Source organism: Arvicanthis niloticus, chromosome 14 (genome assembly GCF_011762505.2).
Source record: "Arvicanthis niloticus isolate mArvNil1 chromosome 14, mArvNil1.pat.X, whole genome shotgun sequence".
Taxonomy (NCBI): Eukaryota; Metazoa; Chordata; class Mammalia; order Rodentia; family Muridae; genus Arvicanthis; species Arvicanthis niloticus.
In genome coordinates, this window is record NC_047671.1 from 2,515,283 (window position 1) to 2,533,077 (window position 17,795).

Here is a 17,795-nt window from a genome sequence, read left to right on the forward strand (position 1 = left end):
AGAGTGTTATTTATGTCTTTCTTAAAGCCCTCTATCATCATCATGAGAAGTGATTTTAATTCTGATTCCTGCTTTTCTGGTGTGATGGGGTGTTCAGGGCTTTCTCTGATGGGGGAGCTGGGTTCTGATGATGCCATGTAGCTTTGGCTTCTGTTGCTTACGTTCTTGCTCTTGCCTTTTGCCATCTGGTTAACTCTAGTGCTGCCTGTACTTGCTGTCTTTGACTGAAACCTGTCTTTCTAGTTATCTAGCTTGTGTCTGATCTCCTAGGGGTCCAGATGTCTCTGTGATCTTTTCCAGCTGCACTGATTACAGTGGTGTTGTGTGCACCTCTTGAGTCCCCTTTGCCCGCGAAAAAGGACAGGAGAGGTGTGCGCAACAACTGGTGCCGAAACCCGGGAACCTCCAGGTTGCCCTATGGCCTGGAAAATGTGGAAGTGCGCGGAATGACTGGACACGGAAGGGGCCTAGCTTAAATACAGCCTAGAGTGATGTATTCACTTCTGATTGGCTGTTTGCTCATCACCCAATATTATGCCTCGGGATTGGCCAGTGACTTGGCGGTCTTTCTGCCTAGCAGCTGCACAGTTAATTGTTTATTTCTGGAGAAGAGAAGATGCCAGCGCCATCTTGGAATGGTGCATACTGACTGTGGCCTCCAACACAGTGGTACCTCTAGGATGCCTCAGGATATGGTGCCTCCAAGGTAGTAGTCTAGCTAGGTGTCTGCTGTTCTGGGTGCAATGTCTCCTCTAGAATATCTCAGGATATGTTGTCTGAAGCTCTGAGTTCATTTGTTTCTCTGTGGCTCTGGATTGAGTGGACCTTCCAGTATGTCTCAGGTGGAATCCGGGGTTTACACAACAGCAGACCTGGCAGAGGTCTGATCCAGGCCTCGGATCTGAGAACTAGTTTCTAAGACACTCTCCAAGTTATATCGCCTGGGATCCCTGCTTCCTCTGGGTTCTTGGAGGTTGGGGACAGAGCTGCCACCCAAGATCTGCTCAGTGCTCTGGCCCAGACAGGAAGGAACCAGTGTTCCGGGCCAGGAGTGACTTCCTGGGTCCTTTTGGTTCCCAGTTACTCCCTGTTTAGGGCGGGCCCTGCTGTCTGCTTACCTAGGATACTGCCTGAGTTCGAGCGCCTGGGATCCCTGCTTCCTCTGGGTTCTTGGATGTTGGGGGCCGACTGTGAGATTTGTACATTGATCAGAACACAGCCTTCATTATCCAATCACATTTAAAAGGTACCAACTTGCATATATGTAACATCTGTCTTTCTTTTGCTGGGTTACTTTTATCATAATGACTGTTTTGAAACCCATAAATGTATCTGCAAATCTCATAATTTACTTTCTCTTAATGGTTAAATAATAACTCATTGCATACATATACTACATTGTATTACATGTTCATAAGTTGATGGGCATGTAGGTTGTTTTATTTTCTAGCTATTTTGAATGGACCAGCAACAACAAACATGAATGAACCATTCTGATTAGGATGATACCTTTTAAAAGTGGTTTGTCACCATTTGTATTTTGTGTTTTTTGAATTTTCTATTTAGTTCTGTTCTTAACTTTTCATTTGGATATTAGTTTTCTTGTTTAACTTTGAATATTTATAAACTCTATATATCCCTTGATAAATGTACATCTGGTAAAGACTTTTATTTTCCACATTCTGTAGGCTGTGTCTTCACTCAGGGGATTATGTGCTTTGCTGTATATAAATATTTTAGTTTCATGAAGTCCCATTTGGTAAGTGTTGTTCTTAATGTCTGTGCTCTTGGGATTCTGTTCAGAAAGCCTTTCCCTGTGCCAATAAATTCAATCATATTCCCTATTTCCTCCTCTATCAAAATCAGAGTGCCAGGTCGTATGTTGAGGTCTTTGATCCATTTAGAATTGTTTTGTGTAGGGTGAAAGATAAGGATCCAACTATATTCTTCTACTTATAGCTGTTCAGTTTGACCAGCATTATTTATCAGTAATACCGCCTCTTCTCCAATGTATATTTTTTACTTCTTTGTAAAATTTTTTGGTGTGCAAAAGTGTGTTTTGTTGATAAATGAGATTGTTTATATGTCAATATAAACAATGCTATTTTAATTCTATATGTCTGTAGTGTAACTTGAAATCAGAGATGGTAGTATAACCAGCAGTTTTGTTGTTGTTCAGGATTATTTCATCTATTACAGGTATGTTTTATCTCCCTATTTAATTTCTGTGAAAAATTGTGATAAAATTTTTATGAAGCTTTCATTGAATGTGTAGATTTTTTTTGGAAAGATGTCCATTTTCATGATATTAACCATGTCAATTCATGAGCATGAGATATCTTTCCATCTTTTAATATCTTCTTTAATATTTTTTTCAGTTTCTTAAAGACTTCAGTGTAAAATCCTTGAACTTTTTTAGTTCTAACACACTGTATTTTTTAAGGAATTGTATTTTTTCTTGTTGTGTCTATAATTAGTATATATGAAACAAAACTGATTTTTTTCTATATTCATTTTGTATTTTGCTACTTTGATAAGTATACTTATCAGCTACAAGAATTTTTGATGGTGTCTTTGGGATCTTTTACATGCAGAACCATGCTTTAAAGAAAGATACTTTGGCTTTTCTTCTTTATTTGTATATCCTTTACCTCCTTCATTTGTCTTACTGGTGTAGCTACAATTTCAAGTATTACATTGAACATGAATGTGGAAAGCGAACATCCCTGACTTTAATGGAAATTCTTGATTTTTTTCTTTATTTAATATGTTGTTGTCTATGGTCTTGCTGTAAATTGCTTTTATTATGTTGCCATATACACCCTTTACCCAAAATATCTCCAAAACATCCATCCTGAATGGAAGCTTGATTAACTGGAAAGCCTTCTCTGCATCTAATGAGATACTCATGTGGCTTCTCAATTTTAGTCTATTTAGTAAATTACATGTGTTGATTCACATATGTTGAAATATTCCTATGTATATCTATGTATATCTTTAAGATTAAGTTGATTTGTACATGGTAAAAACTCCTTTTGGTGTGTTTTGAATTTTGTTTACAATCATTTTATTAAATCTTTTTGCATCTGTGTTCATCGGAGTATTGCCATATAATTTTTTTGTTTGTTAGTTTTTTGGCTTTGCTATCAAGGTAATAACAGCTTCATAGAATGACTTTAAGAAGGACCCTTCTATTTCTATTTTATGCAATAATTTGAGAAATGTTGCTATTTCTTCTTTAAAGATCTGGGAAAATTCTGCACTGAATTGAACTGGCTCTGAATTTTTGTTATATGAGAGATTTAATTTCTCCTATCTTATTGGATGTCCATCTCTTTGAAATTTTCTAGTTGTCTGAAATATAGGTCTTCTAAGTATGTTCTCATGACTTTCTACTCATCTCTAATATTAATCACATCATCTCTTTTTTGCTTAGTTTGGCTAAAACAGTTATTTGTTATTCTTTTCAACCTACCAAGTATTTGTTTCATTGATTTATTATTATTATTTCATCTCGATTTTGATTATCTCTTTCCATTAAGTTCTGAATGTATAGATTTCTTTTGTAAGGTCTTCAGATGAATTATGAAGCTATTACTTGAGATCTCTCAAGTTTTTTGATGAGGACACTAAAAGATACAAACTTTCTTCTTTTGAGTGCTTTCATTGTGTTCCATAGTTTTGTTGTTGTTGTTGTTGTTTTTGGTATGTTGGCTTTTTTTCTTTCCTTTTTATTTGATTATAGAAATTTAACTTTTCATTCTTGATTTCTTCCTCTACCTAATTATGTTTGTGCAGTATGTTGCTCATTTTTGATAAGACTATACATGTCTTTTCTTTGGTTGTTAATATTAAGCTTTAATCTATGTCATCAAATAAAATGCTAGTATAATGAAATTTTACTATGTTTGATGAGATTTGAACTATGTCCTAATATGTGGTTTATTTTGGGATAAGTTTCCTGGTTTTCTAAGAAGAATATTAATTCCTTTGTGATTAGATAGAATTTTCTGTAGATACTGGTAGAGTTTATTTGATTTGTAATGTCATATCACCACAGTGTTTCTCAATTTGGTTCTTTATTAGGTGTCCTATATACTAGAGATAGTGAGGTATTGAAATCACCCACTAGTACTCTGTTGGTGTTAATGTGGTGTTAAATCTAATTTTTTATTAAATGATTTTATTTATTTACATTCCAAATGTTGCTCCCCTTTCCTTTGCTTCTGAGAGGGTTCTCTCTCACCTACCCATGCACCCACCTCCACTTCTATGCATTCCTTGTTTTGGTGCATATATGTTTAGGACTGCAATAACTTGTCTTTAGATTTTTCTTTTAATCCATATAAAGTGTTTCTCCTTATCTTTTATGATTAGGTTTTGTTTGAAGTCTATTTTGTCAGATACTGTAATAACTATATCTGTTTGCTTCTTGGTTCCATTTTCTTGAAAATAAAGTTTTCCATTCCATTGTCATGAAATATGCTTCTTGGAGGAAGTATAAAGATGGTTCTTTTCTGATCCTCCTCAACTATGTATCATTTTATTCACAACTTGAAATAATTTATACTACAAGTTAGTATAGAATAATGTGTTTTTATTGCTATCATTTTGTTGCTTTCTTGTTTGTTTGTTTTGCTTTTTGTTTTTTAGAGGCAAGATCTCTCCTTATAGCCCTAGCTGTCCTAAAATTCACCATGTAAACCAGGCTTGCCTTAAGCTCATACGGGCTAACATTACATCTCAAAAGCTGGGATTAAAACCTTGTTCTGTGATGCCAGAACTTGTTATGTTGTTCTGTAGTCTTCTAATAGACACTTTTGATTCAGTGTTCTGGAATTGTTTATTTCTTTCTTGTTCCTTCTTAAACATGCCTGTGTCTTTAGACCTGGATATTTCTTCCAGTATTTCCTCTGGAGCTCTTTATTGATTTTAAAGTATATAAATCTGTTTTTTATCATAGAATCTTTTCTTTATCTATTGATTAAGAATGGGTACAACAATTTGGGGTGTTTGGACATTACAGAATATAGTAGTTGGGACTGGCATCTGTGTTCTTTTATAACTTTCAGAATATTGAAAAAAAATTTCTGGCGTTCATAGACTCCATGGAAAAACAGACAAACAAACAAACACTACCACCAGCAGCAGCAGCAGCAGCAGCAGCAACAGCAGCAGCAGCAGCAGCAGCAGCGACAACGGCAAAAACAAGAATGGCTGCTATTCTGCTGGGACTGTTTCCTATTTAAGTTTGTCTTTTTTTTCCTTGTCATTTTCAATATTCTTTCTTTGTTCTATTCAGTTAGTGTTCTTACATTTATTTGGCATGGAGAATTTGTTTTCTAGTACTTTATATTTTTGTCCTCTTTGCCTCTTGGTCATTGATAGGCATTTCTTTCTTTAGATGAAGTATGTATTTTTCTATAAATTTTGTTGCAGATATTTTTGTGACCTTTACACAAAGTGCCTCTCCTCTCTGTCTTCCTCTTCCTCTTCCTCTTCATCTTTCTCTTGCTTCCCCTTTTCCACCTTCTCTGTTTATTCTTTTTCACTAAACTTCTGTCATATTCACTTCTCTAATTTTGGGGATTGGACTTTTCTTTGATTGAGTCTATACTTGTCTTCAATGCCTGCTATTCTTTCTTTTATTTTATCTAATATATTGATGAATTTTTGTAGTTTGAATATTATTTGAATGCCTAGACTTTTGTTTTTATTTTAATACATTTTAGTTTATTTGAAGGTATTTTCTCTTTCTCATGAATTGTTTTTAAACCATTAATGTCTTCGTCATTCCATTTTATTTTCATAATACTATTTCTGATATTTTCATATCTTTTGCATTCTTTGATCATGTTCATTATTAATATTTTGATATCATTGTCTTATATGTTATCTGAGTCTTTCTGTTTTGATCATATTACTTTGAAAGTGCTAATTTTACATGGAGACTTGTTCAGGGAATTTCTTTTTTTACATTGCATTGGGACTTAGGTATCCAGTCATATGTCTGTTATATTGTTTCTTGGTATGAAAATATTGTCTCTCCTTTGTTAAGTGGATATTTCTTTGTATTCTAACTTCTCAGTCTGTTAAACAACTCTATGTGACTTAGGGTTAGTCTTTTTAAAAATTGGTGTTAATACCCTAATAGTGTCTCATGAATGGTATTGGCTCATCTTGGGAAATAGTAGACAGGTGAATAAAAGAGGCACTGGGAAGCAGGCAGGACTCATTTCTAATTCAGATCACAGAAGTCTTACTGAGTTATTTTAATATCTAAGCTAGTTGCAAATATATCTCACAATATTAAATAACATTGTTTATCATGTATACATTTTCTGGTTTATAACTCTATTACAAATGGATTTATATGATGTGTCTTATTCTACAATACAATTAATTCTCTGTATTTTTAACATTTGAATTGTACTTTGTGCTTGACAATTTGATAGCTCTGAAAATGCGCCATTTTATTTCTGAGTTTGATTTTCCTCCTGATCATTAGAAGCAGAGAACACACTCATGGAAGAAAAAAAGCCATATTTGTCATTCAAGTATCTAGAGCTTTTATGTATGTCTGTCCAGGAGTAAACTCTCAGAAATTTGACAACTTCAGTCAAATAATTATTATGATAACTAATTGATGCTTTTACTTATATTGTTGCTGGTAGCTCATGCACACAAACTCTTGTTCAGGGCCTACCTAGCTCACCAGCTCAGAAAGTAGTTGCTTTTTGACTCTTTATTTTTTTCAGTAATTAAGACTTTACTTAACTGCTTTTTTTTAACCTGTTCACCATACTGTTAAGTAACTAATTTGCAGATACAAAATACATCTCTGTCTGTCGCAATACATCTTATCATTCTAGTTTTATTATAGTTATTATTTTACCTTAAAGTATATGTGAGTTCATTGAACTTATAATTAATTGTATGAGATAGTAATTTCAATTGTTTCAATATATTAGAAACACTATTGTATGCCCAAATTGCTGGGTCCCCACACACCACCTAAGACCACCGTGAATCTAACTCATATGTAAAACTAAAGAGTCTTTAAACTTGAGCTTGGGATTCTCCAACCTCTCCAACACAGTGGATAAGGAGTAGAAAGTCCTAAGCTGGTAAATCCTTGCCTTTTTATCATAGTTTTAGCATGGTAAGGGGCTCAACTTTGCAGTTGTATGATTAGTTAACATTTGAAAATTGCAACTTAGCATATTTCTATTGTGTAGTAATGATTTTAACTTGTTATGAACAATTGTGCTTAACTTGAGTATTCTATTTCAAAATATCTGGAAAATTGGGTATTTTTCCCTTAGAATCTGGTTAGATATTACTAAGATGGAATGGCTGTTGCTAGGGGCATCTTGGTTCCTGGAACAAGTTGTGATTTTTACAATAATTGAGTTCACACTAAGGACAAGCTTAACAAAAGATGAAGTCTGAATACAAAATGGTCTTTGTAACGTTAGGCTGTGCCCTTCATTTTCCTAATAGAGAAGTTTCATAATTGGTCATGCTATACTATCACAGAAGTAACAAGAGATTCAGATGGGCCTCTGTTTCTTTCTATGGCTCTCTTTAAAATTTCCTTGAAGTCTTTCCTAGCTATTCCCTGTGTAACAACTAGACTGTGCTTTAACATATAAACCTTTCAATTTAGACTTTTTAAAAATCAATTTCTCTATAATTTAATTGTTGGTTACCATTTGTTTGTTGCAAATCTATGTGGAACATACAGAAATAAAATGGTTGAAATAATTGAACTTTTCAAGATATCTCCCCTTGGAGACAGATGACTATGTAGGTAGGAAACGTTGAGATAATCACTACTATTATAAATTTTAATTTGTTTCCAAGTTTCTATATTTCTTCATTGTATTTAAAATAATTTGGAATATAAATATGCAGATATGAAGAGAAATTATACATATGAAAATGGTATATTGATATTAGTGTACATAATGAATTAGAGACTTGAATTGAAAGACCTGAGCATGGTTTGGTTGATATCAGATACTTCCAATATTAAGGGATATTTCATCTAAGCATACTAAGCTTCTGTTTGATCTTCAATTGATTGAAATAAGGTAAAATAATTGCATTTTGGGGAATATATTAACACTTAAAATAATAAAGTGTACCAATATATGACTGGAATATTCTTCAGAATATTTATTTACAAAGCTCAAAGGTATTATTTTTTTCTGCCACTGGGTAATTAGTGCACAGTTCTAGGAAATAGTACATAGATAGTAATTTTCATGAATAATTAAATAATCTTTCTTACAGGTACCCATATACCTTAATTCCCATAAGCATAGAGAGGAAACTGAGAAGTGGTTTTAAAGAAGTAAAATCAATATTATTCAAATCATATAAAAATGAGTTTAAAAAAAGGAAGCCAAGAAGAAATATCTAGACATAAAAATAAATAAGTATTTTATAAATGAACACATGGCATACATAATGGCTACCAGTTACACATATGGTCAATATATGTCTGATAATTAAAACAAAAACCTAAATCTAAACAGCAGGTGGAATTTTCAATGTATTAATGAATTTAATCAATTTGCTTACTAGTCCAGTAAAGAGAATGTCTCCCCATCAGAAAGAACTACTCTTTGGGTTTAGAGATATAAAGATATAAAGATCCAATTTTTAATTATTTAAACAATAAAATAAGAATTAGATTTATATAGTTTCGTAATTAAGAGTTAGAAACTCTGATGCTGTTTCAGAACAGCAGTTGGTAGTAAGATGGGTTATATCTTACAGGTAACCCCAAAGTGAATTACTGAATAGCTCAGTAATTATTAAGGTTTCAAGTTTGATTATTTTCCTTATTGTAATGTGTTCCGAGACCCTCTGTTTCCCCTTCGCCTGCGAAAGAGACACGTGAGGCGGTGTTCGGGTGGTTACCACAGCGAGGCTTTATTCTTGTATCAGCAGAAGTGGAAAGACCCCAAGCCCGGAAAAGGTACTGCTATATGTACCCTAGAGTGGCATGTTCACTTCTGATTGGCTGTTCACTCATTACCCATAATACGCCCCGGGATGGGCAGTGACTTTGGCGTGCTTTTTGCCTTTTGCACCTGTGTAGTTAGTTGTTTACTAGTGGGAGGACAGGATGCCCGCGCCATCTTGTAATGGCGAATGCCATCATACTCATGCGGCTTCTAACAGTAATGACAGTTTGACATTAAAACTTGTCCTCTCTCACACATTATTTTAATTTTATTTTTCTATATTCAATACTTCTTTATTTTCTAAATGTTACATTTACATAATGCCAAATTTAAAATCCATTATTTTTATGAGAATATGTGGCTATTTTTTTTCTGTCATCTGTGAAACCATCTCTATTTATTTTGTATCTTTCTATATGTGTTTATATTTTACCTGTTTCTATCAATGTTGATACTCATGTATGTGTGTTTATCTATGTGTATCCACACATATATCATCTCTCACATATTTTGGTATACATATATCATCTATCATATGTCTATTATCTATTACCTATCATTTAGCCATCCACCTATCAATCATCTATCTATCATCTATCTCCAATTTGGCAATTTATATTGCTGTAATTGACAAATTATTAATTTTGAAATATAAAAATGTGATTAATAAACATTCAAATGTACAAATACAATAAACCAGGGAAATAAAATATCAATTCTTTTGTGAATTTTATTAGTATTTCAGATATTGTACTGTACATAACTTGTGTCTCAAAGGCTTGTTTAGCATTTTCTGCCCTTGGTATTGGCAAGAGTAGAAACTACAATTATTTTTAATCTGTCTTTTAGGTTGAATACCAGCTGCTTTGGCATTAAAGTTGTCTATCTAAGGGTCATTGGATGGGAAAGGCATTGCTTGATACAAGTCTGAGCTCTCTAATATTCCCGTAAGGTAGCTTTCAGTGTTTCAATTTTTATTAATGGAGGATGTCACATCTGTGATACATCGTGTTAGGTATTGTGTCAAATTCTAATGACCAACCTGGTATCTCATTCATGAGTTTGTATGGGAGAAGGGAGATGCCAGGACACTGTTGTGTTTCTCCAGTCCTAGGATCACCAAACAATTACAATATCTTCTCCTCTTTACAGATCCTCCCTTCCTGTCTGTTGGATTTTTCCCATGGATTATAGTTTGGTTTGGAAGACTGAAGATGAAGAAATATATCCAGGCCAGCTCATCTGGTCACAAACTCTGTTGTTGCCTTGTTACAAGATTCTTATAAAGAAAATGAAAAAAAAGGTGTTATTGTTATAAATGAATACTTTACTTTGGTAGATGCAAGATATTCAACCCAGCGTTAGTACACACACCGCATAAAAAGCACAACAGTGAATTACATCTCAAGTCAAAAGGACCACTCAGTTGAGAAGTGACTAGTGTATAGCTGGTGGGTACTCACTGAAAGAATATAGTATTATATTCCTCATACATCTACTTTATTCTATTTTTTGCAAAAACTTTGAGTGGCTACTTAAAGCTTTCAGGATTGAACATGGTTGAATACACAACTGTTTTATATCTTGCAACTATCCAAATTATTTGATTGAATGATAATAGACACCTCTAGGGTTATTCTCTTCTTTGTTATATCTGTTAATTTATTTGACTTGTTGAATGAACAAGTGTGTGTGTGTTTGTGTGTGTGTGTGTGTGCTTATATCTTTCTCCCTTGAAGGAATAATGAGGAATGAGAAAGAAAAAGAAAGCATACAGAAAGTAGAGTAAGGATAGGGAACTATACAATTCATGTCTTACATGCATGCCTAGAATAATTATTTTGCTCTAGGTTACATCGTGCCTTTAGTATTTGTTTTTTATGATGAGAGAGCCGGTGGGAATTCCACAAGATTTCCATTTTCATTACTCCTTTTTTTCATGTAATATATAAAAGGACAATAACAGAAAATAATGGTGAATTTGTCTAAACTAACACAATTGATTTTTTAAAGTTTTCAAGGATATAAAATGAATCAATTAGAAATATACATTTAAGTATTTGTTATATTTTCTGATATCTTTATAGTTCAAACATCTATATGATGGGTCACTTATTTCTATTACAAATGCCTATGTTCTTATAAAGATTCAAGGCATGTTAATTAACATGTTTAAAAATCAATAAAAAAATATTTACCAATAGGGGATCCCATAGTTCTAGTTTTTGTTTTATTTTTGTTGTTTGTTTTCTTATTTACTTGGAGCAAACACAAATGTGTATTCATTAGGAAATTATATGCTTTTTCTTTTATTTTTTAAAAGACTTTATTTATTTTATGAGTGCTCTATTCACATATATAACTCTGTGCCAAAAGAGGGCAGTAGATCTCATTATAGATGGTTGTGACACCATGTGATTGGTGGGAATTGAACTCAGGACCTCTACATAAGCCGACAGTGCTCCTAACCTCTGAGCCATCTCTCCAGCCCCCTACTTTTTTCATTTTTCAAATACTCACCTGCTTGCAAGCTAGTACAATCAGTCTGATGGTTCCTCAGAAAATTGGACATAGTACTAAATTAGAACCCAGCTATACCACTCCTGGGCATATACCCAGAAGATGCTCCAACATGTAATAAGAACACATGCCCCACTATGTTCATAGCAGCCTTATTTATAATAGCCAAAAGCTGGAAACACCCCAGATGTCCCACAACAGAGGAATGAATTGGTACATTTACACAATGGAGTACTACTCAGCTATTATAAACAATGACTTCATGAAACTCACAGGCAAATGGATGGAACTGGAAAATATCATCTTGAGTGAGGCAACAAAATACCAAAAGACCACACATAGTATACACTCACTGATAATTGGATATTAGACCAAAAGGCTCAGGATACCTAAGATACAATTCAAAGACCTAAATAAAGCTCAAGAAGAAAGAGCAAAGTGTGGATGCTTCAGTGCTTCTTAGAAGGGGAACAAAATACTCACAGGAGGAAATTTGGAGACAAAGTGTGGAGCAGAGACTGAAGGAAAGGCTAACCAGAGACTACCCCACCTGGGGATCCATCTCATATACAGTCATCATACGTGGACACTATTGAGGATGCTGGGGGAGTGCTTGCTGACAGGAACCTGATACAGCTGTCTCCTGAGAGGCTCTGTCAGAGCCTGACAAATAGAGGCGGATGCTCACAGCCAACCATTGGACTGATCACAGGGTCCCCAATGGAGAAGTTAGGAAAAGGACTAAAGGAGTTTAAGGGGTTTGCAACCCCATAGAAAGAACAACAATATCAAACAACCAGGCATCCCCAGAGCTCCCAGGGTCTAAACCACCAACCAAAGAATATACATGGAGGGACCCATGGCTCCAGCTTATATGTAGCAGAGGATGGCCTTGTTGAACATTAGTGGGAGTAGCAGTGCTTGGTCTTGTGGGGTTTCAATGTGCCAGTAGGGGAGTGCCAGGGCCGGATGGCTGGAGTGTGTGGGTGGGTAAGGGAGCACCCTCATAGATGCAGAGAGAGGAGGGATGGGATAGGGGTTTCAGAAGGGGAGATCTGGAAACATTTGAAATATAAATTAAGAAAATATCCAATAAAAATAGACATTTTGAGAAAATTACTTTTTTAAGTTCAAAATTGCATGTGGTTTAAAATACTGTCTTATTTTGTATGGAAATGATGACATGTAGTGAATGAAAACTTATAAATCTGTCACTCATTCTGATTTTAAAAATTAAGGATCAAAGAAATCTTGTTGTTAAATATGCCCACTGTAGAGAGAATAACACCCTAATGTGCTTTGTGTAGAATAAGTTAATCAGTCTGTAGAATTAACTACAAATTATACTCATATTTTAAGATTCATAAATACAGAAAGTAAAACTTCCACCTTACACAAATTTTACAAAGGAATGTCACCCACTAAGACAGCAACTGTTGACAAACTTAGTTCTCCTACTGGAGATCTATTGTTATCTGAAGAAAATGTTATTTAAAGCAATATTTTTTAGCAATGCATGTTTAAAACTGTCTTTCTACTGATTTTTTGGGGGGAGTGTATCTCATGTAATTCAAGTATAAATGGTACATAGAAGGAAATTTTTGTGTGGCTCTGAATAGATATAACTAGTAATCCAGATTATCATTTATCTAGGCAAAATCTGAGAAAATCATAAGAAATACTTTAAAATTTTCATGTGTTCTTAGATTAGGGGGCATACATAAACAATTAAGTCAGTTTGCATTAAATAACAGCTCAGAAGAAGGAGCCCTCTTTTACATAGAATTTTTACATAGCATAATAAGAATATGTACAGAGCATGTTGGTTTCTTGAGAGCCATTATCCAGACCACATTGGGAATAATTTCTTTCTATCTGGCAGGTGAGTGACACTCCAGGTCTCATGCTGCCACTCAAAAGAAGAATGAGGCATCACTATGAAATATATACTTCTTTTCACATCATCAAGTAACTGCATGGTGCTCAATTAGTGGATATTCACTGAGGCTGTTCAGACTGAAGAGTAATACAAAAGTCAAACCATTAGATCTATGTTCTCCTTAGAGCTGATCATTCATCTGTCACTTTCCTTTCCCCCATTGAACAGCTAAGAGTATCTGCAATCAACTTAGTTCACTGTGAAGAAAACTGTGTTTAAGACTAAGGGTAGCACTTGTCATATGTATAAGTAAAAATATTTTGAAGGAATCTCCGCCCCATGCCTTTTCAGCTAAACAGCTATAGTGAGACTATAGTGAGTTGCCCCTTCTCCCCTGACATGATTTTCCCGTGGATGTGCAGTACTGAATACAAATTACCTTTTTGCTGAATAGGCCTTCAGTCTAACCAGTGAATGGTTACTTACCATTATAACAGTTATACCATTGTTGCAATAGCAGAAACATTCTTTCTGGACAGTTGATTTTTGATGCATTTTATTTTCCCATCAGCCTGCATATCACTTTTCAATGCTTTGAAAGCTATCTAATAAAGAGAAAGTTTTTGATGCAGTACCATCTTAATTTGTCTATGTCTCGCAACAAAATATGTGGTATATTCAGATATATTATTATATAATTATTATTATATTATTATATAATTATTATATATTATTATATAATTATATAAAATAATATAATATATAATAATATAATATATTATTTTATAATGTCTTATAAAATTCTTTGGTTAACATAAAGAATAGTAAGAGCCAGCATTAGGTGGAAAGTGTCTGGTACCTTCCAGAAAAACACCTCATGTCCCAGATTTGTTACATGGATGCTTTTTAGTTTCTTATATATATTATTGCAGCTTTCCTTGTCATTCTTGATTCCTCCTTGCTTTCTTTTCACCTTACACATAATTTAATAGACACTCAAATAAATAGGTACCCATGCAATTTACACATCTGCTTTGTTTTGGTTGACTCTTTCTTTTCCTATTCAAATTATTTTCCCTATTTCCCTTTGAATCACCTTTATGTTTTATTATCTACATTCCATTAAGGAATTTTTCCATTTTCCTCATTTCTATAAGTACTTCAAGTTAAATATTTAAATCTAAAAATTAGAAGTGAGAGTCTACATATGAGAAAGAATATGAGGTGTTTTCCTTCAGTACTTGAGGTATATAAATCAGCGCAATGTTTCCTTCCAACCCCACCATTTTATCTATGGATTTTACAATTTCATTTTCTTTACACCTAAATAAAATTCCACTTGGTTTACATACTATAATACCATAATACACATCTAGGCTGATTCCATTTTCTAGAGAATGTAAATAGAGCAACAGTGAAAATTAATGATAAAATATCTCTGTATTAGAATATAGAACCCTTTGGCATATGCTAATGTGTGGTGTAGCCCATTCATATGATAGCTCCATCTCTCTCTCTCTTGATGTTCTCTCTCTTTTATGCTGATATACATAGAGATTCCACTGATTTTCATACAGAAGAATAAGCTCCAATGGATAGTTTGAAATAGTCACACAGATTCCATGGGTATAACACATAAGTCAAAATTAAAAGACATGAATGTGAGAAAGGCAGGAACCTCTAAGACAAAGACAAGGCCAGAAGGACAGGAATGGGAGAGAGATAAAGTTAGGGTAGTAGAGAAGACATTGGCCCAGGTCAAGGAAGTAGGCTTTAGGCAGGAATCCGATGTTAGGCTAAAACAAAGAAGTAATTTCAGACAGGAATCTAAATTTTAGGGTAGAACAAGGAAGTAGGCTTCAGACATGAAAATGACTTTGGGCTAGGACAGGGAAGTTGGATCAGATATATTTGGTCATCCTGATAAGCCCTTAGAAACAATGATCATGGGAGAGTTCTGGGAATTTTATTGCCTTGCTTGTTCTTTGACTATTTGTGTTTATTGTCTTGCTTATTCCATGACTATTTGCATCTATTGTTTTGCTAGTTCCTCAACCTAGAACTGACCTAAATACTTGCCTGTAATTAAAATGGTATAAAAGCAAAAAGGAGGAGGGGCATGGGATGGGGGGGGGAGGTTTCCAGATAAAAGAAAGGAAAAGGGGGATGACATCTGAAATGTAAGTAAATAAAATAACCAATAAAAAAAGAAAAGCTAGAGTGAATTATACACGTGTGAAATCATCAAAGAAGGAAATGAGCAATGCACACACACATAGGTCATTCATAAAAGCAATAGTGTGTGCTGTGTGTTTGTCTGTCCCTGTGTGTTTCTCTCTCTCTCTCTCTCTCTCTCTCTCTCTCTCTCTCTCACCCACCCTCTTTTTTTTCTCTCTCTCTCCCTCCCTCTCCCTCTTCCCACCCTCTTCTCTCTCTCTCTCTCTCTCTCTCTCTCTCTCTCTCTCTCTCTCTCTCTCTCTCTCCTCTCTCCAAACAAAAACCCCAGGCAACCATGTGGCTTTTCCTAGCTACTCCTTATAATTGTAGATATATTATATAAAGAAAGCAATCTTTATAGTAACTTGAGTATTTTTCTTTTTTTATTTTTTAATCTTCTTTTTTACAATATTTATCCCTCTCCTGGTCTGCCCTCTGACTGTTCCACATCCCATACCTCCCCCCTTCTCTGTCTCCAAGAGGATGTCCTCACCTCACCAGATCAGACCTCTCCACTCCCTGGGGCCTCAAGTCTCTAGAAGGTTAGGTGCATCTTCTCTCACTGAGGCCTGACCAGGCAGTCCTCTGCTATATATTTGTTGGGGGTCTCATATCAGGTGAGGTATGCTGCCTGGTTAGTGGCTCAGTATCTCAGAGATCTCTGGATTCCAGGTTACTTGAGACTGCTCTTCTTCCTATAGGGTAACCCCTCTCCTCAGCTTCTTCAAACCTTTCCCTAATTCAACCACAGGGGTCCCTGGATTTGGTCCATTGGTAAGATGCATGTGCATCTGATTCTTTCAGCTACTTGTTGGGCTTCTCAGAGGGAAGTCATGCTTGGCTCCTATTTGTAAGCACACCATAGCATCAGTAACAGTGTCAAGCCTTGGGGTCTCCCTTTGAGCTGGAACACAATTTGGGTCTGTTACTGCATCTCCTTTCCCTCAGGCTTTTCTCCATTTTTGTACTTTAGTTTTCTAGCTAATGGGACTACTATATCACAATCTCTGGATACAGGAGACTCTGGGAGTATTTTATGTCAGGGCTGATGCTGCATAATCCTAAACTGAGATTATTGTTACTAACAAACAAAAATGAAATCATCCAGCACTGCCTACCATATTCATATGAAAAGGCTGGAAGCCCAGGGACTCATTGTTCAGAAATCAGATCACTGTAAAAATATGCAACTAATTTACTTCTGGTCATAATATAGATCACACTGTAACTGTGATCTTCTTTTATTGTCATTGCCTCATTAGAGAGAAATTCTCAGTGTCTCTGATGGTTTGTATATGCTTGGCCCAGGGAGTAGCACTATTACAACGTGTGACCTTGTTGGAGTAGTTGTGTCACTGTGGGCTTAAGACCCTTACCTTAGCTACCTGGAAGTCAGTATTCCGCTAGTAGCCTTCAGATGAAGATGTAAAACTCTCCGTTTCTTCTGCACCATGCTGACCTGGATGCTGCCATGTTCCCATCTTCATAATGGACTGAACCCCTGAACCTGTAAGCCAGCCACTAATCAATGCTGTCTGTTATAAAACTTGCCGTGGTCATGGTTTCTGTTCAAAACAGTTAAGCCCTAACTGAAACAGTGTCACTATTTAAGATATAATCATATTAACCATTGTTTTATACTCAGTAAAATAAAATTCATTTCTATATTAGGCAATTGTAATTTTCAATACAATTTATTACAATTGTTATAAAAGAAGATTCCATTTTAAAGTGACTTTTATAATTAATGCATCCAGGAAATTCACCATTGCTTAGGGCTTAGAAGAATTAAAAAATTCTGAATTTTTTCCTGTTTGCTCTCTTTCATTGCTATAATGTTGGGAGAGTATGAGTCGCCTGAAATTCCACATCTGGAAGGATAAAGACATCCTAACACATTTAAAACAACTGTGACAGCTGTCTGGAAATCATGAGAATAGTGATGTGGAAGAATTTTAAAAATAGCTTAGGTATCAGTTGATATTATTCATCATGTAGTGATGATCATTCCTGTTAAAATTCCCATGAAAATAATAGTAATCTATTTATTTTGCTTAGAGTTATATATTTATAAATACTCTTTTATATAGGAAATAAGACATTTATTGGAGGAATATCAAGGAAGTGTACTAGATTAGTAAGATATCAAACAAAATTCACTTTGTTGAAGATATTGTTACCATTATTATATCTCCAATTAT